Below are 22,292 nucleotides of genomic sequence, written 5' to 3' on the forward strand. Positions count from 1 at the left end.
CTTATTTTGTTTTGTTTTGCTTTGTTTTATTATTTTATTTTATTTTATTTAAAGTAGGCTCCATGCCCAGTGTGGAGCCCAACCCAAGGGCTCGAATCCATGACCACCGGATCAAACCCATGAACATGATATCAAGACCTGAGCTGAGGGATCCCTGGGTGGCTCAGCAGTTTAGCGCCTGCCTTCTACCCAGAGCGTGATCCTGGAGACCCAGGATTGAGTCCCACATCAGGCTCCCAGCATGGAGCCTGCTTCTCCCTCTGCCTCTCTCTCCCTCCGTGTGTCTCTCATGAATAAATAAATAAAAATCTTATAAATAAAATGTTTTTTGAAAAAAAGAAGAGCTGAGATCAAGAGTCAGACACTTATGAAAAAAAAAAGTCAGATGCTCAACCAGCTAAACCACCCAGGTGCCCCTTCCCAGGCTAATTTTAAAGCCAACTGTAGATCTGCCTGATTTTAGAGGAGTAAATATGGGGCTACGCACTTAAAGAACAACAAAACCAATTTACCACAGAATTTTCTAGGCAAATCATGGTGCCCATATTAAGAAACTAAAATTACTTGAATAGGAAATGAGTCAGAGCCCTGCTGTGTTTCTGGACGGTGCGTCCCTCTCTGGTGGCCACGGTTTTGTCTTTCCTAAACTAGAGAATGGCACTATTTCCTCAAGTTGGGGTTTGAATTGGTTGCAATCTCACATATCTGGTGAGAGTTTCACTCCAAAAGTGCCAACATAATACAGAATCATTTACACCAAATATAAGTACTCCACGAAAAAGAAAATATTGTGACATGAAACTTCTTGAATGGTCCTCTGGACTGCCTCTTTTAAGAAATGTCTAAAGCAAAGAAGGAGCTTGGGTGAACCTTGTATCCTGTGGGCTTTGGTCTTTACTTTGAAGGAGTATGTATATACTACATTTCCTAATGGTCTTGGTAGGAGGTCAAAGACCATATGGAGTTGGCTATTAGAGTTTCAATTTTTACATTATTTCTACCTCTTTTGTCACAACTGAAAGATTAATTCCTAAACCTTTTTCTCAAGGCGGGATAAATTGTGAGTAGGGAACCATGCTTAAAAGAATTGTAAAAATGCTTTTTTGTGAAAACATTACATAAACAACAGAGGGACTAATTTCTCTCTGACTTTCAGGTTTATTTATAGATTCGGGTGACTCAAAGGAGTGGAGCTGCCTCTTTGACTCACGTCACTGTCACTGTATTTCCTACAGGGTTGTATCTCCTTCGCTCTCCTTTCTCGGCTGAGGTCTCTGGCACGTGGAGAAGCAGGAAAAGTTCCTCATGAAAGATGCTCACCACATTTCTGCAGGGAGAGCTTTCCCTATGTGCTGTAAAATCGTATGGTTTCAGCTGCTGATACTGAGTCATTTGAGAACCCCACTACATCTAAGCCCAAAAAAGAAGGTCCCCTTCTGGTACCACAGATGTCTTTAAAAAAGACCTCTTTCACTGTTTTGGTGCCCAATGACCTCATTTTTCTGCTTCTTTTAGGACTAGGATTTATCTGCCGAATGATAATATCATGATATTTTTGTGTTTGAGGATTTTTTAAAATCTAGTTTTCCTTAGTGAGGTTAAGAGAGGTATGACAGTCTCTTTTGAAAAGTCTATTACAGATTCTGTGCACCTAGGACAATGTGGTATAGTGAAAAGTCTCGGGCAGTACATTTATTAAATGATTATAGGCTATGAGATATACAGTTACCACTCACTTTTCAAAAGTTCACATTAGACCACTTCACTTTTATGAATGACCTATGTTAGTACCTGTTTTCGATAACCAAAGGAGATCTGAAGATTTTCACTTCTACCAAAAAAAAAAAAAAAAGTGAAAAGTGAAAATGGCATTCAGTGTTTTTCAGTTAGCTTTTACAGAAGCAGCATGCACACCGAACAGTGAGAGTGGCCCTGCCAAGTTCCCTGAGAACTATGCTAAAATTTAGATAATATTTATCCTAGAGAAAGCTCATATTTATTGAGGCCTTACTATATGCCTGCCACTGTTCTTAGTACTTTAAGTGTATTGGCTCATTTGATAATGACACCAGCTTTAAGATGCCAATGTCACTACTATTATTGACTTCACTTTATAGATGGGTACAATGGGGTTCAGAAATCCTCAGATACGTTAGGTAACTTGCTGCAAGTCACACAATAAAGAGAGGAAGAGCAGCATTTTTAAAAAAAGATTTTATTTATTTTTTCATGAGGGACACAGAAAGAGAGAGAGGCAGAGACACAGGCAGAGGGAGAAGCAGGCTCCATGCATGGAGCCTGAGGTGGGACTTGATCCCAGGTCTCCAGGATCAGGCCCTGGGCTGAAGGCAGCGCTAAACCGCTAAGCCACCCAGGCTGCCCCAAGAGCAGCTTTTTAAACCCAGGCAGTCTAGCACCAGAAACCAACACTTTTAACTGCTGTGGTATAATGCCTGTATAATTTACAAGCTCATGACAGGTGAGGAGCAAATGAATCAATGTATATAAAAACACTTTTGTAAATTGTAAGACACAATGCACTACTGTGACTTGTAGTGGACAATCAATAAATGGCTTAGGTGAATTATTTGGTGGCATAAAAAGTATTTACACTTACATTCTAATGATCCTTGATACTTTCCAAAGTACTTTCACATATTTGATCCTTTTGGATAATAAGCCACTTTTAAAAAAAAATATTTTATTTATTTATTCCTGAGAGGCACAGAGAGAGAGAGAGAGAGAGAGGGGGGGGGGGCAGAGACACAGGTAGAGGGAGAAGCAGGCTCCATGCTGGGAGCCCGACATGGGACTCTATTCTGGGTCTCCAGGATCGCGCCCTGGGCCGAAGGCGGTGCTAAACCGCTGAGCAACCCAGCCTGCCAATAAGCCACTTTGAATCCATTTTCAAACAAGGCTAGTCATAAATAAATATTGGACAGCTGAAGTAACAGGCCCAGAAATGTTAAACACCTTTCTTAGAGCATGAAGTTAGTAACCCAGCCAGGACTGGCATGTGAATGGTCTGACTCCTGGCTGATGCCTCTTTAGTTTTTTTTTTTTGTTATTATTTGTTAAATTTGATATATGAGTTATCAATAGTAAACAAAACTATAAAAATAATGATCTTTTCTCCCAGCATTCTTTCTTCCTAAAAGTTTTGTTAATTCCTTCAGGATGTTGCTGTATAAAAACAAAATCTCCTGGGGTGCCTGGCTGGCTCAGTCAGAAGAGCATGTGACTCTTCATCTCAGGGTTGTGAGTTCCAGCCCCATACTGGGTATACAGTTTTACTTAAAAAAAAAAAAACAAAAACAATAATAACTTAAAAATAAATAAAACAAAGATCTCCTTAGCATTTGGATCTATAAAACTTGATTATAATAACATTTTAAAAAAAAGTATGCCTTTTTCCCCCACCAAAAGTACAGTATGTTCATTGCAAAAACAAAACATAATAAAGTAAAAATGCTCCATAATCCTACCATCCAAAGGTAGACATTTTCACATTTTACTTTTATCCTTCAACTTTTTTCTGTGTATATATACACTGTAAAAAAAAAAGATTTTATTTATTTATTTGACACAGAGAGAGAGCACAAGCACAAGCAGAGAGAGTAACAGGCAGAGGGAGAGGGAAAAGTGGGCTCCCCACTGAGCAGTGAGCTGGATTCCAGGATGGAGCCTGGGATCATGACCTGAGCCAAAGGCAGAAGCTTAACTGACCCAGGCACGCCTATATACACTTTTTACAATATTATTATATATTTATATATAATATATAATATAATGTAAAATAAATTTAAAATATTGTACTATTATAATTTATTATATTGTATCATATATTATAATATTAAATATAAAATACAAATAATAATATAATATTAAATATAATACAAATATTGAAATGTTTATATCATAATAAAAATAAATTTAGGGATCCCTGGGTGGCGCAGCGGTTTAGCGCCTGCCTTTGTCCCAGGCCGCGATCCTGGAGACCCGGGATCGAATCCCACGTCGGGCTCCCGGTGCATGGAGCCTGCTTCTCCCTCTGCCTGTGTCTCTGCCTCTCTCTCACTGTGTGCCTATCATAAATAAATATTAAAAAAATAAATTTACATTATTATAATATATAATTATATGAAATATAATATATAATACAAATATGTTTTTACTAATATGTCATATAATAAAATAGAGCTATAGCTTCAGTTTTATTGGCAGCATAGCATTCTATTTTATTGATGTGCTGTAATTTATCTGATAGTAAGAATTATGCTAACTAGATGCGTAGTAAGTCTTCCCTAACTTTAATGGCTAACCACAGAAACCAAAGCTCTTAGGATAATGGTGACCATGCTAATATACTGGGTCAATTGCTTTAATTTTTTAGATGCATTGGAGTTTGGTAATTATAAACATAATTAAAAAGATACATGAAGGGGAGATATATGACTTGGCATGGTACTAGAAAAGTTCCTTCCTCTTTCTTAAGAAGATAATTTTTCTTTTGTGGTTTGCAGTGGCAAACACGAATTAAACCTCTGAGCAAATTTCTGTGATGTTGCAAACAAAATATTTCAACTACTTTGCAACCTGCAAACTCCTTATTCTCATGGGAGCCCCAAGCTGTTTTTTTTTTTTAAGATTTTTAATTTATTCATGAGAGAAAGAGAGAGAGAGAGAGAGAGAGGCAGAGACACAGGCAGAGGGAGAAGCAGGCTCCATGCAGGGAGCCCGACGTGGGACTCGATCCCAGGTCTCCAGGATCACACCCCAGGCTACAGGCGGCGCCAAACCGCTGCGCCACCAGGGCTGCCCATGTTCTTGTTTTTTTTTTTTTTTTTATTTTAAAGATTTTATTTATTTATTCATGAGAGACAGAGAGAGAGGCAGAGACCTAGGCAGAGGGAGAAGCAGGCTCCATGCAGGCAGCGGGATGTAGGACTCAATCCCAGGACCCCAGGATCACCATCTGAGCCAATGGCAGATGCTCAACCACTGAACCTCCCAGGTGTCCCATCATGTTCTAGTTCTGTGCTACTGCTTAGTAGTTGCGTGATCCAAGGCTGCATTGGACAGTAGTGCACTGCAGGGTAGGAGGCAACTGAATTCCATAAGCATTCTGTTCCTCAGATCATTTCCATTTGGGCTGATTCCCCCCTGAGTGTGAGTGTGAGGGTGGGTGGGTAGGTGTGTACCTTTTCTAATTCAGGAGGTGGCACTGAACAGCAGAATCCCAATGTGGGAGGGGAGAAGGAGGGTCTTGCAGTAAGCAATAGTTTGTGACTCTCAATCTCCTTACTTGTGAAACTAAGTTCGTTATGCTTGTTTAGTCTGAGTCAAACAAGAATTGGTGGGAGGGTCAAATTAGATTACACAAGGAAGATGCTTTTATAAAAAATATGATATGAATATTTGATAATAAAAAAGTGATAATTACTACCATCACGCCCCCAGGGCTTTGTTTCCAGTCACTTTTTAAATCCTAGTAGTTAAGGAGTAAAACTGTACAGGCGGACCTCCTCAGTTCAATTTCTGGAAAATGTTTTGAAATCTCTGCATGAAAGGGCTTGTCGAAGGAAGAGAGGGCAACCTCCTGTCTCTGACAGGTCCTAAACTCCAGATTTATGGTTAGTCGGGTTCTTTTTGGCATCTAGCCAGGTGCTGTGCTTTATTCACTTCCAGGACAACTTTACTGCCAATGTACCTGAAGGATTTTAGTTTAGGTAAGTCACCTTTCCCTTCAGTGGGCTAAGATAATCAAGTTCACGTGGAACATACTTGTGTCAGGTGTTAGTAATTATTTTTCAAGCCAGGAACGGTCTGGGTAGACTCTCTCTGGCTCAGGTCCTTAGCTGATGGAGACACAGTGAGAAAAGCCCAGTCTGGAAGGGTTCTAACAACGATCACTAGTCCAAGTCCTTTGTGTTTACGTACGAGGAAGCTGAAGTCCCGAGAGATTCAATGACTTGTCCAATACAGGAGGTTGAGGGCTGGTACTGGGTCTGGAATCCATTCTTCTGTATCTTCCTCTAGCTCTTTTTATAAGATACTTTGCAGAGATACCACACAAGTATGGAAGCCAATACCACGTGGGGCGTGTCCCTGAAGTTAGAAAGGTGAGGTCTGAAAACACCGGAGGCAGCAGTTTGGGCTATTTGTGTATTAAGTCCCCGCCCCCCACCTGCCTCGCCTCGCCCCGCCCACTTCCTCCGCGGTAGTCCCGCCCCCTTTCGGTGGCCCCCGCCGCTTCCTGGTAGCTCGGCCTGCTCCTCCCCCCGCCAGCGGAACCAATGTTCGGAGGCCTTCCAGGGTCAGCCGGATCTTTCTCGCTCAGACTCTTCGCAGCGGTGACTCGGCAGCAGCGTCTCTCGTCATCAGTGACCGCCCCGTACCTTGCTACGCTTTGCGTCGCTCTGCTAGGAGCAGTCACCTCCTCCTTGGCAAATAGTCCTCGGCGGGGTCCGAGTTCTTGGTTAATAGGAGAGGGGAGGTAGAAGAAGTTGCAGCTAGGGAACACGGAATCGACAAGGAGAGGGGGATAGAGACCCAAGTTTCTGCAGTACTGCGTGAAGTTAGTTAGAAACTCCCCGCTTCCTAAGAGGATCCTTCCGCCTGCAGTAGCGGTGGTGAGGCCGAGGGAGCCGCCATTTTGGATGTTCGGTTCCTGCTGCCACTGCTGCCGCCGCCCCCGGAGCTGCTGGTTTCATTCGAGGTTTCGGGCCGGTGAGTGTCACTCGCGGCGCTACGAACATATTGCTTCTTTTGCCCCGCGCCTGCTGGGAGCGCTCGGCCGGAAGCTTCCTGTCAACACCGGGGGTCCGGTCCTCGGCTTCAGGGGGCGAGAAGAGAGGACAGAGGCTGGCCCAGGAGGGGCGCGGAGTCCCAGGGGCTGCTCCGACTTCTTGAGGGCCGACCCGAGGCCTCGGACCCGGAGGCTCCCCGCGCGGCTGCGTTCGGAGTCGTGGCGCTGCCCGGCCGGTGCGGGCCTCCTCTGGACCCATCGACTTTCTCGGGCTTCGATCCTCTCTTGAGGGCTCGTTCAGGGAGCCCGGGGTTAGCGGGGCGGGTCCCACCCCCGCGTGTCGTCTCCGAGCTACGTATCAGCGTTCTCGTGTCTTGCACTCGGGTCAGGTCTTTCGTAGAACTCTCCAAAGGTCTTTCAGAGGCTCCGTTAGTCGCTGTCTGCCCCGCAGTGCCGGCCCCTCGGAACCGGACGTCGGCCTCGCCTCTCCCTAACCTTCCCACCAACTTCTTTCCCGATTTTCAGGGTCCCTCCCCAACTCCCGAACTCACCCGCGAGTCCCACTGCTTAGCCTTCTCGCAAAGCCCTGACCCTGCGGACGTCAGTTCCTACTAATTCTATCTTCTCGACTGTCTGGACGAGTCGGGACGATTGCTTCTGTTTCCTTGTTAGGGTTTGATGAAGGCGGTCCATCGGGCCGTTCGCTCGGAGCACACTTGAGCAGTTTTAAAGCTGATTGAATGGCTTTTGGGGAGGGGTAGGGAGAAGGCTGTCAGAGGTTTCTCTCATTTGTGAATTCTCTTCCTGTGCTGAACAGTTGGCTTTTTTGGGGGGGGGGGGTGTTTATTGACACTTCTGTACTTGTCTTGGTGTTGTATGTCCCGGGGCAGGGAAATTGCCTGAGAAGGAAGGATCTTAATCCGACCTCCGTAGTAAGGGAAGTAACTTTTTTTTTTTTTTTTTTTTTTTGGCTCCTGTCGCGATTAGTTAACAGAAGAGAGGACGGAAGATTTCTTTGTGATCTCAACTTGCAGGTGTTTCGTACGGCAGTGATCTTTGCTGATTCTTAAAAATACTTAGGTAGACCTCGTGTGTGGGATTTTTTTCTTTTTTGGGGGGGAGCTCGTTGAATTTTAAATGTTCGCTTCTACTGTTCCCCATAATACTTGTCAGACTATACCCTTAACCTTTTGGCTTAAAAATATAGGCTCTCCAGGTGTCCATAATCTCACCACTTTTATGCTGTTCTTAAAGTAAGTTTGCAGTGTAGCGTGCTTGAGTAAAAAGCATTTCACATTAATTCACGGATTATTTCCTACATTTTAAGTTAGGCGAGTGTGATCGAATCCCCTCTATTTCATCGCAGCCTGGGTTTTAAAATCTGCGAGAGACAAATAATTTAAGATTACAGTCTATAGGGACTGCTGAAATTTAAATTTGTAACTTGATGGACTCGATGTAGGGAGTGAAGAGGAAAATGAAAAAAAACATAACTTGAATCAAACCTTTTAATACTTCTAAGCCATGTCTAAGTGCATTGTTCTTATCAGGTAGATAAATTCCTGTACTGGTCATATGATGTTTCAATAGAAGACTGAATGTTTTCATTGTAAATAGTGTTCTTGTTGTTTGTTTTAAAGAGTCTTTTCAAAAGTATGTTAGTATTTGTGTATTTACTCTTGAGATAGGGAATTTCTCTTTTGGTTTGAAGGAACTGTCGAACCCCTGAACGTGTATAGGATACCTAACTCATTTACCAAGTATCCCCATGTAGTTATTGAAATGTTCATTTCTGAGCTATATATATTTTTTTCTGAGTTAAATTTTTTAAAAGGTTATTGGAAGAAATATCAGGTGTTACTCAACTCATTCATTTTGTATTATAATTATTGGTAGTTAAACGTTGTTCATTCTTAAGTGGTTTACATTCAATTGGAGAGTGTCCTTTTGCCTTACAAATTATAAGCAAAGTGCTGTTGATTGCACTGTTGATTAATCACATACTTGAATGTCTATTTTGTCTAAGGTGGTGGGATTATACTTGTAAGAAACATTATTGTTTAGGAAATCTCAATTCATTTTCTTCTGGGAGCAGTTGCTTGTTCCTTGTAGATTTGAGAGTTAATTTTATTTTTTTAGTGAACTCTACCTCCAACTTGGGGCTGGAACTCACAACCCTGAGATCACGACCTGAGCTGAAACCGAGAGTTGGATGCTCAACCAGCTGTGCTACCCAGGCACCCTCAAGTTTTTTGTGATTTATAAAAACTTTTTACATACTGAAAAAGTTGAATATTTTCCAAAAGACTATTTTTAATTAAAAAAAAAAAGAATTAGGAAACTACATACCAAAACAGATTTTCAAAATGCTTAATCCTCTTACTTGCATTTGATGAGGATTTAAAACTTTTGTGTATAAAGCAGGACTTAACTAATAGAACTTTAAAACTCTTGGATTTAACTTCAGAGACTCTAAAAACTATTACTTTCCCTTTCTGTAAACTGCAACTACTTGTTTAGCTATTTTTGGTCTTTAAAATTAATTAATTCTCAGCCTTATGAATTGTTTAGAGTTCTTGATTTTGGCATTTTCATCTCTGTTATTTTTATTCAGTTTCTTTCATGCAGGATAAGATTTAACAATTATTTTTAAAACTAAGAGAACATATAGATTTGTCTAAGCTCTCATATTTCTTGGCTTCTAGGTTTTCAGAATTGTACCTTTTCAAAAAGTATTAGGATTTTCCCATTTGCTTTTTTTGTATAGAAAATTTTATATCCGTGAAGGCATTCATTTCTCTCTTGAAAATACATGTAAGTTTTTTTTCCCCCTTCACTGAAGGAGTAACACAAAATACTTAATTTTTTTTTTCAAAACACTTAATTTGGCATGAGTTTTGGTTACTACAATAATCTCTTTTCAAAGTTTGAAGAGTCCAGAAGTAAAAGAAACAACAACAAAACTTTACATTTGAGTCAGCATTAACTAACACTTTTTATGTGTAAAAAAGGACAAGGTTTAAGATAATATGGTTGACACGAGAAATGCTTTTTCACTAGGTACTTGGAGGTTTTGTTTTTTTGGCTTACTCACAATTGGAGAGAGAAGATAAGGGATAAATGTTGTCAATGAAAAATAGATTTCAAAGGAAAAAATCATAGTTTTTAAAAAGATGATGGAAACATATGTGACTTTTGTACTTTATAAATAAATGAAGACATTTTAAAGGCAAGTAGTTTTTACCTCCTTTCTCTGTTGATACAGTGCAGCAAAGTGTAACCTGATAGGTAGTTGCTTTGCTCACTCCAGCTTTCTTGTTGGAGCTGATTGTGATTATGTTTTACTGAGCATTGTAGGCTTTTCAGCTTGTTTGGCCTTGAGGTTAATGTTATGGACTTCTGGGAAGAGCAAACATTAGAATGACATGATCTTAGATCTTTGAGGCTGTAAAATCTTTGCACTCCCCTTTTCTTATAAATCTTTGAGTTAAAAATGAGACCGACAAAATAGATGATGTACACTATTGGGTTAAAAGAGCTAGCTTTAGTAAATGATCATATAGTTGTACAACCCAAAAGGAATTCTATTAGTATTTTTACAGCTCATTTTAGTGAAGCTATTTACTAAACCTCACTATTGGGAAATTATTCTGTTTTAAGCTGAAGAAAAGGGAAGTAATTTTTAAAAATTCCTTTTTAAAGTCTGCACAAAGGATTTGGTGTCCTTCCCACTTTTTGAAATTTTTGAAAACACGATCCTTTTAAAATATGCTGAAAATATTGGTTTGAGATGAATAGAGAAACTAAGTGACAATAAAGTTTTTGTAGAAACTAGGTTTTGGGTATGATTTATTGAAGGTAAGCTGTTGTGAGAAGAGCTTTTTTTTCCCAGATAGTACACTGGATATGTGATTTTTTTTATTTTTTATTTTTAAAGATTCTATTTATTCATGACAGAGAGAGAGAGACAGACAGACAGACAGACACAGGCAGAGGGAGAAGCAGGCTCCATGCAAGAAGCCTGATGTGGGACTTGATCCCAGGTCTCCAGGATCGTACTCCGGGATGAAGGCAGCGCCAAACTGCTGGGCCATCGGGGCTGCTGGTTTTTAAACGTGTGTTTGTTTCTACCAGTGGAAGTTGAGCTTTTTATTTTCTTTAGAAACATCCCATGGCAAAAGCAGAATAAATGTGTTGAATATTTAAGAAAGCGGAATAAGGAAGTAGCTTACTAGCTTTTAGTTGTTATTTTTATTTACATACACTGAAATTTATTTATTTAAAAAAATTTTAAAGTAAGCTTTCCACCCAGTGTAGGGCTTGAACTCAACAACCTCAAGATCAAGAATCACATGCTCTGTGGAGCCAGCCAGGCGCCTCTATGCACACTAAACTTTTTACTGTTTTTCCAATACTTCATGTTCTTTCATTTTCTTTGTACCTGTTCTGCCTATACCTGGAATGCTTTTCTTTTTTCCCTTCTACCTAGTGAACATGTTCTTCCTTCCTCTTCACCCCCAGGCAAAGGGGTGTACCATTTTCTTTAAAGTACTTGAATTGTCTACTTTTCCTTGAACTTTCAGAGGATAAAGACTATTTCATTTTGACATCCGTAGTACATAGCACAGTGCCTGGCCCTTATCTACTCCATGGAATAGATGATATGAATGAAAATAATATGGGGAAAATATTCAGGTACTCAGGTGTATGACAATTGGTTGGTACCAGAGCCAATAGCAGTCAGGATCTTGAGCTATGACAAGCTACTGCAAGTCATTTACTTGTGAAGTGCAGAGTTGATGTCAGGGAAGTTTATTTTCAGATTTAGAAAACATAAAACCTTGTGTCTTTGTCCTTGGAAATATTATAGATGTTTAACTTTGAAATTGGCATCATTCTTTTTTCTCTTTGTGATTTACTCGGACTCTTTGTTTTGCAAAAGTTTCAAGTGGCAGCAAAGAAATTAAAAAAAAAAATCACTCTTTTCCCTATCCCTTTCTTTTGAATATCTAATTCATTATGGTAAAGAAACTGATAGTAAGTTGAGAACTTCAGTCTCCCCCCCCCCCCCCCCCCCGTGAATGAAAATTGGTTGATACAGTTCAATGATTTGTTATTTTCTCTCCTCCTGTTTGAATTATAAACTTTTATATAGTGCTAAAAAATCTAAAAACATTTAGAGCTATTAATTTCTCTCAATCTCTTCATTGTTACTTCCTAGCCATTTTACCAGGTTATGGGTATACTTCAGTGTTTCTCTCCCATGTTTGGTCAAGTGTTGTATATAGTAACACAAATATGCACATACATAAGGGAGATCATACTTCTTATTTTACTTTGTAACAAGCTTTTATTTATTTTTATTTATTTTTAAATATTTTATTTATTTGAGAGAGCATGAGAGGTGTTGAGGGGCAGAGGGAGAAGGAGAAGGCGACTCCCGGCTGAGCAGGGAGATGAACTTGGGGCTCGATCCCAGGATGAGCCAAAGGCAGATGCTTAACCAACAGAGCCACCCAGGCGCCTCTGTAATAAGCTTTTCTTAACACATCCTGGTCAGTAAATATAATTAGATCTTGTTTTTTAAACATCTCTATTATGTCTCAGCATGGATGTGTACTATATGTAATTTATTCAGTTCCTTTTTTTTTTTTTTTAAAGATTTATTTATTTTTAGAGAGGAGGTATGGGGAGTGGGGTAGGGGGAGGAAAGACAGAAGACAGAATTCTCAAGCAAACTCCTAGATGAGTGTGGAGCCCAATGTGGGACTTGATCCCAGGACCCTGGGATCATGATCTGCACTGAAAAGGATTCTGAGACTTAACTGACTGAGCCCCCCAGGGGCTCCTATTCAGTTACTTTCTTATGAACATTTAGATTGTTTTAAGATTTTGTTAATATAAACAGTGATACAGTAAACATCCTTGTACATGTTACCTTATTTGCTGCTTTTTAATTTCTACATATTAGATTCTCCAAAGTGGGTGGGATTTCTGGGTTAAAGGAAATATACTTGAAATTTTTTTTTTTAAAGATTTTATTTTATTTTTATTTTTAAGACCAAGAGAGAGAAGCAGAGACATAGGCTGAGGGAGAAGCAGGCTCCATGTGGGGAGCCTGATGCGGGACTCGATCCCAGGGCTCCAGGATAATGCCCTGAGCTGAAGGCAGATGCTGACCCACTCAGGTGTCCCTGAAATGTTTTTTTTTTTTTCCCTGAAATGTTTTTATTGCCATATTATTCTTTAAGTAGGTTGTCACCTACTTTAAGTAGTGTCCACCTCCACTAATAGTGGGTTTTCTGTATCATCATATCATTAGATGTAAATAATTTTTAGTGGTCTGCTAGATGATGAATCCTCTTTCAGTTTGTCTTAATTTTCCTGGCCATTATTGGAGCTAGCCTTTTTTATTGTGGTTTTTGCTGTTTGGATTTCCTTTATTGAAAATCTTCTGTTCGGGATCCCTGGGTGGCGCAGCGGTTTGGTGCCTGCCTTTGGCCCAGGGCGCGATTCTGGAGACCCGGGATCGAATCCCACGTCGGGCTCCCGGTGCATGGAGCCTGCTTCTCCCTCTGCCTGTGTCTCTGCCTCTTTCTCTTTCTCTCTCTGTGACTATCATAAATAAATAAAAATTAAAAAAAAAAAAAAAGAAAATCTTCTGTTCATGTCCTTAGTTCATTTTTCTTTTACGTGGTTTGTCTCCTTTATCTTCTAGGAACACCTTTTGGTATATTCTTTGTTGTATGACACCTGTATTTATTCATCTGAAATTAACTTTTATATGATAAAAAGCAGTGGGTCTTTTATGGTTTTGCTTTGTAGAGAGAGCCAGCTACATGAGGATTAAACAAATCTTCCTTTCCTCAGTGAATTAAAGGCCGTCTTTTAAAAACAATATTTATCTGAGAGATAGAGATAGCATATACAGAAAGAGGGGTAGCAGGAGAGGCACAAGCAGACTTCCCACTGAGCAGGGAGCTTGATGTGGGGGCTTGACCCCAGGATCTTGAGATGATGACCTGAGCCAAAGGCAGATGCTTAATTGACTGAGCCAATGAGGTGCCCCAATTAAATGCCATCTTATATGTTGTTTCCATATATGTTTGCTCCATTTCTGGTTCTTTTTTTCTCTGTACTATTATTTTACTTTTTTGAGTGTGATAACTTTGTAAAAAGTTGCACTCTGTTAAGAAAAGCTCCTATCACTGCCATTTTTCATTTTCTTGACGGTCTTAAACATTCATTTTTATATCTATTGATTGAAAATAATTCTTTTTTTTTTTAAATTTATTCATGAGAGGCACACAGAGAGAGAGAGAGAGGCAGAGACACAGGCAGAGAGAGAAGCAGGCTCCATGCAGTGAGCCCGACGTGGGACTCAATCCCGGGTCTCGAGGATCACACCCTGGGCCAAAGGTGGTGTTAAACTGCTGAGCCTGCTGAGCCACCTGAGCTGCCTGATTGAAAATAATTCTATTGGGTTCAGAAAACCTCAGAAAAAGCCCACTGTTTGGAATTGCACTACATTCATATATTAATTTTGAGAGGCCTGATATTTTTAATTATCTTAATTTTTCCTTATGATTAATTTCCATTTATTCAGGTCCTTTTTCAGTTTTAAGTCCTTCAATAAAAGTTTCATAAATTTAATAGTTTTCATGTAATTCTTAGGCCTTCCTAGGTATTTTATAGTTTTTGATACTATTGTAAATGGGACTTTTCCTCCTCTATTTCTTCTTTCTTTTCAAGATTTTACTTATGCATAAGAGACACACAGAGAGGCAGAGGGAGAAGCAGGCTCCTCTTGGGGACCAATGTGGGACTCAATCCCAGGACTCCGAGATCACACCCTGAGCTGAAGGCAGCCGTTCAGCCACTGAGCCCCACCCAGGTGCCCCTATTTCTTCTTTCTTTTTTCTTTCTTCTTAATTTCTTTCTTTCTCTTTTTCCCTCTCTCCCTCAGCTCCTCACTTCCCCTCTTTCTCCCTCCCTCTCTCTCTCTTCTTTCGGAGAGAATCTTATGCAGACTCCTGCCCAGTGTGGAGCCCAACATGGGGCTTGACCTCACAACCCCGAGATCATGAGCTGATCTGAAATCAAGAGTTCGATGCTTAATGGACTGAGACCTGTGGCCCTTCCTCCTCTATTTCTAACTGATGTCAGAAACGTGGGTTAAAAATGGATCTTTAGGGATGCCTGGGTGGCTCAGCAGTTGAGCATCTGCCTTTGGCTCAGGGTGTGATCCTGGAGTCTTGGGATCGAGTCCCACATCAGGCTCTCTGCAGGGAGCCTGCTTCTCCCTCTGCCTATGTCTCTGCCTCTCTCTGTGTGTCTCTCATGAATAAATAAATAAAATTAAATAAAAAAAAATGGATCTTTAATTTTGGACCTGATCCCCCTCCCTTCCTTTCTTGGTATCCAGAACTAACATAACTTGGATTTATGAAGAATATGCTAGGGAAACTTTATTATCTTAATATGAAATCATTTTCTTGTAACTTTCTAATAAACTTTCTAATGTCATCCTGGAGAAAATGCCATTAGGTAAAAGTGTCCTTTCAGGATGAATGCTGTCTTGTTATTTGGAAAGTTCATAGTTTTCCTTTCTAATCCATTATTGAATTATATTACCTTTTTTGAATTTTTAAATCAAGATTTATTGCTCAAATAAATGTTTGCTACTTAAAAGGTAGCAGAAAATATATAGAACTTTAAAAGGCATCTGTATTTATACAAGGCACAGATAGTCTATCTCCCTTAACATTTATTTGTTATATCCTTTGGGGCATAGCTTTAAAAACAAAATTTTTGTTTTGAAAATTTTGTTACAATTGTTCATAATTGTGGGCTCCTTAGGACGTTTTTGCTAATAGTATTAGGGATGAGAGTGGAATATTGCTTTTTATTAGTGTCAAATTAGATACTGATTGTGTTTATCCTTGTTTATTTGGCATTTTTAAAAAAAATTATTTAGATTGCACACACGTGAGAGGAGGAGGAGCGGAGGGAGAGGGAGAGAGAGAATTCTCAAGTAAACTCCCTGCTGAGTGTGGAGCCTGATGTAAAGTGTGATCCCAGGACCCTGAGATCATGACGTGAACTGAAATTAAGAGTCAGCCACCTAACCGACTGGTGAACTGAAATTAAGAGTCAGCCACCTAACCGACTGAACCACTCAGGCACCCCTTATTTGGCCTTTATATTCTGCATCTTTATGCCATTGAACTGTTCAGAAGGCATATTTGCATTTATATACATCTGTTTTTTTTTTTTTAATTCTCAGTTTCAGTGAATTTTGGTTATGGATACTTTTAAAAGAAGATTCTTGTAATTACCCTCGCATTTTAGGGAGAATTGAGCTTAAGACTTCTTAGAAGAATGCCAGCTGGCTGCCTAGACAGGGTGTGGTGGTATCTTGATGTGGTCACACATTTCACCACCTGTTGCTTAGCCTTGGAGATGGAAAAATTCCATTTTAGTATTACATCTAGGGATGATTTAGCCTAATCAAACTCACTGATGTGTGAACTAGAATAACAGTGTTGTAATTTCCAAGGGGCTATGCTTTTCTTCTGAATTACCTGTCTGATTTCCAGGTCACCTCTTTCCTTGTGTGGAGGAATTTGGGAGACAAGATACTTGGGAAGACAATTGATAATGACAAAGTTGGATTATGAGCCTGAAGCCACAGCATATAAAGTTGAATGGTCTTGAATGATTCATTTCTGTAGGCCCTGATGAAAGAACTATCCCTGTTCCACAATGGTGTTTACCTCTGCAGTGACCAAAATACTTATCCTCAGATTTAATCTCTCTTTTTCAAACAGTGATGTATTAACAGCACTCTCCCTTTTTCTTCACTCTGTAGAACATTTCCCTTCTCTAAGCACATTTCTTCATACAGGGAAGATACATGTGTACTGCCCCCCTCCCCCCAAAAAAAGAAAAAAATCCACAAAGACGGTGAAAAGAACCTAAGTCAGATTAATGACAGCTGGTATCTATAAGATATATTGGAAAGTAAAGGTCTGATCAAAGCTTTTAATACTGTGGGTCAGTTTGGTGTAAGCTTTACTCTTTCGGTTTTAGTGTTTTGTAAGTTGTAAATGCATTAAAGCAATTCAGATACATGGAATAAAAATCTGAAATAGGGCTTCTGTATGGAGCATAATCTAAAAAATATGGCCATGTGGAGAGGGGAGCCTGGGTGGCTCAGTCGGTTAAGCCTCTGACTCTTGATTTTGGCTCAGGTCATGGTCTCAAGAGTCGTGCTATCAAGCCCTGCGCCCTGCACCTGGCTTTGTGCTCAGCTGGGAGTCTGTTTGTCCCTCTCCTTTCCTCTATATGAACAAATAAGATCTTTTACAAAATAAAGGCACTGCTGTTATTAATTTGAAAAAAAAAATGGCCTTGTGGAGAATGTGGGTGAGAGAGTGCAGTAACTTCTTTTGGAGGGTTTGCCTAGTGTTAACTTACGTCCCTTGAGTGTTCTTAGCCATACTTACATCTGTGACTGGATGTTAGACAGTAATCACTGGCAAAGTTAATTGAAATCTAGTTTCTTGAATCTCATTGTTTAGCAAGAAACACTTCAAGTATAGATTTTGTGATAGAAAAGGAGGAAATTTTAATATTGAGAAATTGCTTTTAATTTAGGGTTTCTTTTTAGATTAGATCTCACATAGCTTCAGGTTTAGGGGAGGAAGGACATCATACAGCAAGAGCCCCAGCTTTTTGGTTATATGTTCTTAACTGGGCTGTCAGTGGTTCAGAGCTCACATCCAGGTAGTATGAGCTCAATAGTAGAAAGTTAACTGAGCAGGGTAGAATCTAGGACTGGATTGAGGCCTGATGCCTTTCCCATGGCCGTTGGTAAGTAGCCAGTGCGCCTTTACTTTGTTTGCTTTGGAAAGGACAAGGGTATTTTATCTAAAACTCTTCTAGCATTTAGAATTCAGTTAAATACAGTATTTATCAAGTTCCTAGCCTTACATAAGGGGAATACAAGAGTAATAAGACTAACAAGGATCTGGCCTTTAGGAGCTTATATTTGAGTGGGAAAAATACACATTTCTAAGAAAAAAAAAAAAAGGTAATTCATGGCCTGAGATTAGTACTGCAGTATGAGGAAAATCTTTATCAAAGAGATTGGTGTGGTACCTGGGTGGCTCAGTAGGTTGGGTGTTTGCCTTTGGCTCAGGTCATGATCCCAGAGTCCTGGTATCAGCCCTACATTGGGCTCCCTGCTCTATGCGGAGCCTGCTTCTTCTCCTCCCTTTTCCTCTGCTGCTCCCCTGCTTGTGCTCTTCTGCTGTCTCTCTCTCTCTCTCAAATAAATAAAAACTTTCAAAAGAGTTGGACACAACCAACTGACCCACTCAGGTACCACACACATCTCTTTAACTGATCAGGATTATTTATCAGATAACCATTGATGAAATAAATACACTTATCCATAATCTCTGTATCTTAACAAGTCAAAATTTTAATTGTTCTGTATTCCTTTTCCATCCTTGCCCTAGTAAGTATTTTGGGACAAAAAAGGATGTCTTCTTTTTATGAAGTGTACAAGCCATGTAAATATAAAACAGAGGGGGCAGGCAGCCCTGGTGGCGCAGCAGTTTAGCGCTGCCTGCAGCCCAGGGTGTGATCCTGGAGACCCGGGATCGAGTCCCACATCGGGCTCCTTCCATGGAGCCTGCTTCTCCCTCTGCCTGTCTCTGCCTCTGTGTGTGTGTGTGTGTCTCTCATGAATAAATAAAATATTTAAAAAATAAATAAATAAACCCAGAGCTTTAAAAAAAAAATAAAACAGGGACACTTAGGGATTGAATAAAACTATTGAAATGCTGAATGTGAATAAATATAAAAGGAGAAATGGACAGAACCACAATTGTAGTAGTAGGCTTTATTTTTTTAATTAAAAATTTTTTAAAAAAAAGATTTGCTTATTTGACAGAGGGAGAGAGCACGACAGGGCCCGGGGGGCAGAGGGAGAGGGAGAAGCAGACTCCCCACTGAGCAGGGAGCCCCGTGCGAGGCTCGATCCCAGGACCTGAGATTGTGACCTGAGCTGAAGGCAGACGCTTAACTGACTGAGCCACCAAGGAACCCTTATTTATTTATTTTTTTTTTTGAAGATTTTATTTATTTAATTAAGAGGGCTTGGGAGAGTGTGCGAGCGGGGGTGGGGCAGAGGGAGAGGGAGAAGCGGGCTCCCCATTGAGCAGGGAGCTGGACGTAGGGCTTGATCCCAGGACCTTAGGACCATGACCAGGGCTGAAGGCAGATGCTTAACTGACTGAGCCACTTAGGCATCCCTATAGTGGTAGACTTGAACATATCTTTCTCAGACTTGGATGGGTCAGGTAATTAATAAGAGCAAACAGTTTCTGAACTATGTAATTTTTAGAAATTGGTTGTTCCATAAGTACAGTTTTTGTTTTCATGTAATTGTCATTTTAATTTTTAAAAACCGCCTTATTGAGGTATGCACAGTATTTATAAAATGCCTATAATTGGATTGTAAATGCATTATGGATTGGATTATAAATTATATATAATATATACATAAATGCAGGAATGCACAAAATGTATGTAGTTTGATGTTAGGGTACAATTTTATATTCAGGGTTTTCTATCCTTTGCATTAAATGTTAAATGTTGATGTTCTGGAACCATTTCTTGGTAATCAGGGTCTTATAAAAACTAATTATGGTACTCTTTGTTGTTTAAAACTCTTAAGATTTTAGGGAGTGTCAAATGCTTTTTGCTAGTACACTAAATAAGCTCAGGTTACTATGCTCTGTGTGTGTATTTAAGATAAAGACTTTAATTTTGGATTTGTAAAAAAAAAATTATAATTTAAGATTATGGAACTCAAAGGTAGAGATTATCAGTGATTTGATTGTTTTCTTTTTGATTAATCATTTAAACATTTTTATAAAATAAAAATCTATGATTTAAAGGGCACAAACTTTTAAAAATTGTGGTAGGAATACAAGTAGATTTCTACTCTTGACAAATTTTTAGTTGCACGATACAGTACTGTTGTCTCTAGGGTCAGTGTTGTATATCAAATCTGTAGAATATATTAATCTTGCTGGTATGTTGTTTGTATACTTGTTTCTGCTATATATGGGTTTTGTTTGCTTTGTTAATTCTGTTTCTTATTGTTAGATGACATTTTGATGACTGTCAGTGTTCTTCCCTAAAACAGCCTGTCTCCTGGTCCCCACCCTCCGTTATTTCCCCTCCAGTTTTTTAATTTGTAAATTAGAGTCTGCAGGGCAGCCCAGGTGGCTCAGCATTTTGGTGCCGCCTTCTGCTCAGGGCGTGATCCTGGAAACCTAGGATTGAGTCCCTCCCTGCGTGGAGCCTGCTTCTCCCTCTGCCTCTTTCTCTCTGTGTGTCTCTCATGAGTAGATAATAAAATCTTAAAAAAAAAAAAAAATAGAGCCTGCAAATAGAGTAAAGTAGATGTTTTAGTATGTTGATGTGATGCTCTCTGTAATGCTTCATGAAGTTTATAAAAATATGTTTTGGATTCTCAGCTATGTCCTGTTTAGCTGAGTCATCAGTATACACCATATTCATGCCTTATTTTTTTTTAAAAGGATAGTTGTTACTGATAATAGATATTTAAGCTGTTGTATTTTTTTTTTTTAAGATTTTATTTATTTATTTGACAGAGCACAAGCAGGGGGAGTGGGAGAGGGAGAAGCAGGCTCCCTGAGGAGCAGGGAGCCTGATGTGGGTCTCTATTCCAGGACCCTGGGATCATGACCTGAGTTGAAGGTAGATGCTTAACCGACTGAGCCACCCAAGTGCCCCTAAAAGGTTGTATTTTAAGGAATCTTACAGGTTTTGAGTATTTTGAAAGGCAAGTAAAAACTCTTAAAAAGTAAAGAAATCCTCAACATTGTAATAAGAGCAAGTAGGTTTTGTTTTCCAGATTATGTATGTGGTCTATGGCATTCACTTACATATATAAGATATGTTTGAATTTAATTTTTAATATGAAACACTTCACACATAAAGTATATGGAGAGAATAATGATATATACTCAATTTACCCACAACCTAGTGTCAGAAATAAAGCATCACCAATATGGTTGAAGCCTCCTGTGTAGTACTCTGTTCTTCATCATATTCCCCTCTCCCCAGTGTGCCTCTGTGTTGATCTTTGTATTTCACATGGATGTTCTTATTCTCTTCATGCATTTTTGTATCTCTAAAGAACGATTCTTTTTTTTTTTTTTTAATTTTTATTTATTTATGATAGTCACAGAGAGAGAGAGAGAGAGAGAGAGGCAGAGACACAGGCAGAGGGAGAAGCAGGCTCCATGCACCGGGAGCCTGACGTGGGATTCGATCTAGGGTCTCCAGGATCGCGCCCTGGGCCAAAGGCAGGCGCCAAACCTCTGCGCCACCCAGGGATCCCAAGAACGATTCTTTTACACATATTAAACCTTGATGAAATACAAGTACTGTATTTTCCTGTAACTTACTTTTGCTCAAGATTAATTTATTCAAGGATAGCCAGCAATTATGGCCAATATTTGTTTAGTGGATTCTATGTGTGTAGCACTGTGCTATAAGAATTTTACATGTATTCTCATTTAATTCTGGTAGCAATCCTTTGAGGTAGGTACTCTCCCCATTTTACAGATGAGGAAATTGAAGCTCTGGGATGTTAAAGTCATTTGCTCAGGACACACAGCTGATAAGTGGTAGAGCTGAGATTCAAACTCAGGTAATTTTACTCCAGGGTCATCATTTTAAACAATGATTAGGGTCATTGGATAAGGGTAAGGCTCTACAATCCTTTAACTCAGTTTCTGAAATTAAACAAAAACAAAAACCCAGGCGTTCTTCATTATTCTTTTGGTGTTAAAAATCTGTCGTGACTAAACATGAGGCTGTAGTATTTATTTTTCTCATTTGGTGTGAATGTTCATATATGTTGTTGCAGAAAGAGTGTTTGATAATGGAACTGTTGCCTCAGACATTATGACCTACAATATGCACTGCATTACCTTTCTAAAATTCAGAAAATTCTGAGTTATGTTTTTAAGGATTTTGGATGAGAAATTGTGGACTAGCACTACACTACACATCTCTTCCTATGTGGGATTTTGGAGTTGTTGGGCTGATCCAGAAGGCACTTAATTTTGCAAAAGAAAAAATTTCTAAATATATTGAATTAGTTTGGTCATGACACACACTTTTCAACCTTGTGGACACATGTGCTTGTGAGAACTGTGCTAGCCTGATGAAAAAGTGTGTGCAGTGTCGGGCAGTAGTTGAACGAAGAGTGCTTTCATTATGTGTTGTGGAGGAAAAAGTTCAGAAGATGCCACTGATGACATCTCAAGTGGAAATATTCCAGTGTTCCAAAAGGACAAGGATAATACCAATGTCAATGCTGATGTGCAAAAGTTGCAACAGCAGTTACAGGACATTAAAGAGCAGACCATGTGCTCTTTAATGTTTTTTGTTTTTTAATGCTGGCAAATATGACAGTATAAGAACTTGTGGG

At 39.5% G+C, this 22,292-nt stretch overlaps 1 protein-coding gene across 1 annotated transcript in view; it reads left to right on the forward strand.

The window, feature by feature from the left end:
• Positions 1 to 6,376: 6,376 nt before the first annotated feature.
• AP1G1 (adaptor related protein complex 1 subunit gamma 1) overlaps positions 6,377 to 22,292 on the forward strand; it is a 79,223-nt gene continuing 63,307 nt past the window's right edge. The window contains exon 1 of the mRNA XM_077889578.1: positions 6,377 to 6,729. The gene's annotated coding sequence lies outside the window, so the exon portion shown is untranslated. The remainder of the gene's footprint in view (positions 6,730 to 22,292) is intronic.

This window comes from Canis aureus, chromosome 3 (assembly GCF_053574225.1).
Source record: "Canis aureus isolate CA01 chromosome 3, VMU_Caureus_v.1.0, whole genome shotgun sequence".
NCBI lineage: Eukaryota > Metazoa > Chordata > Mammalia > Carnivora > Canidae > Canis > Canis aureus.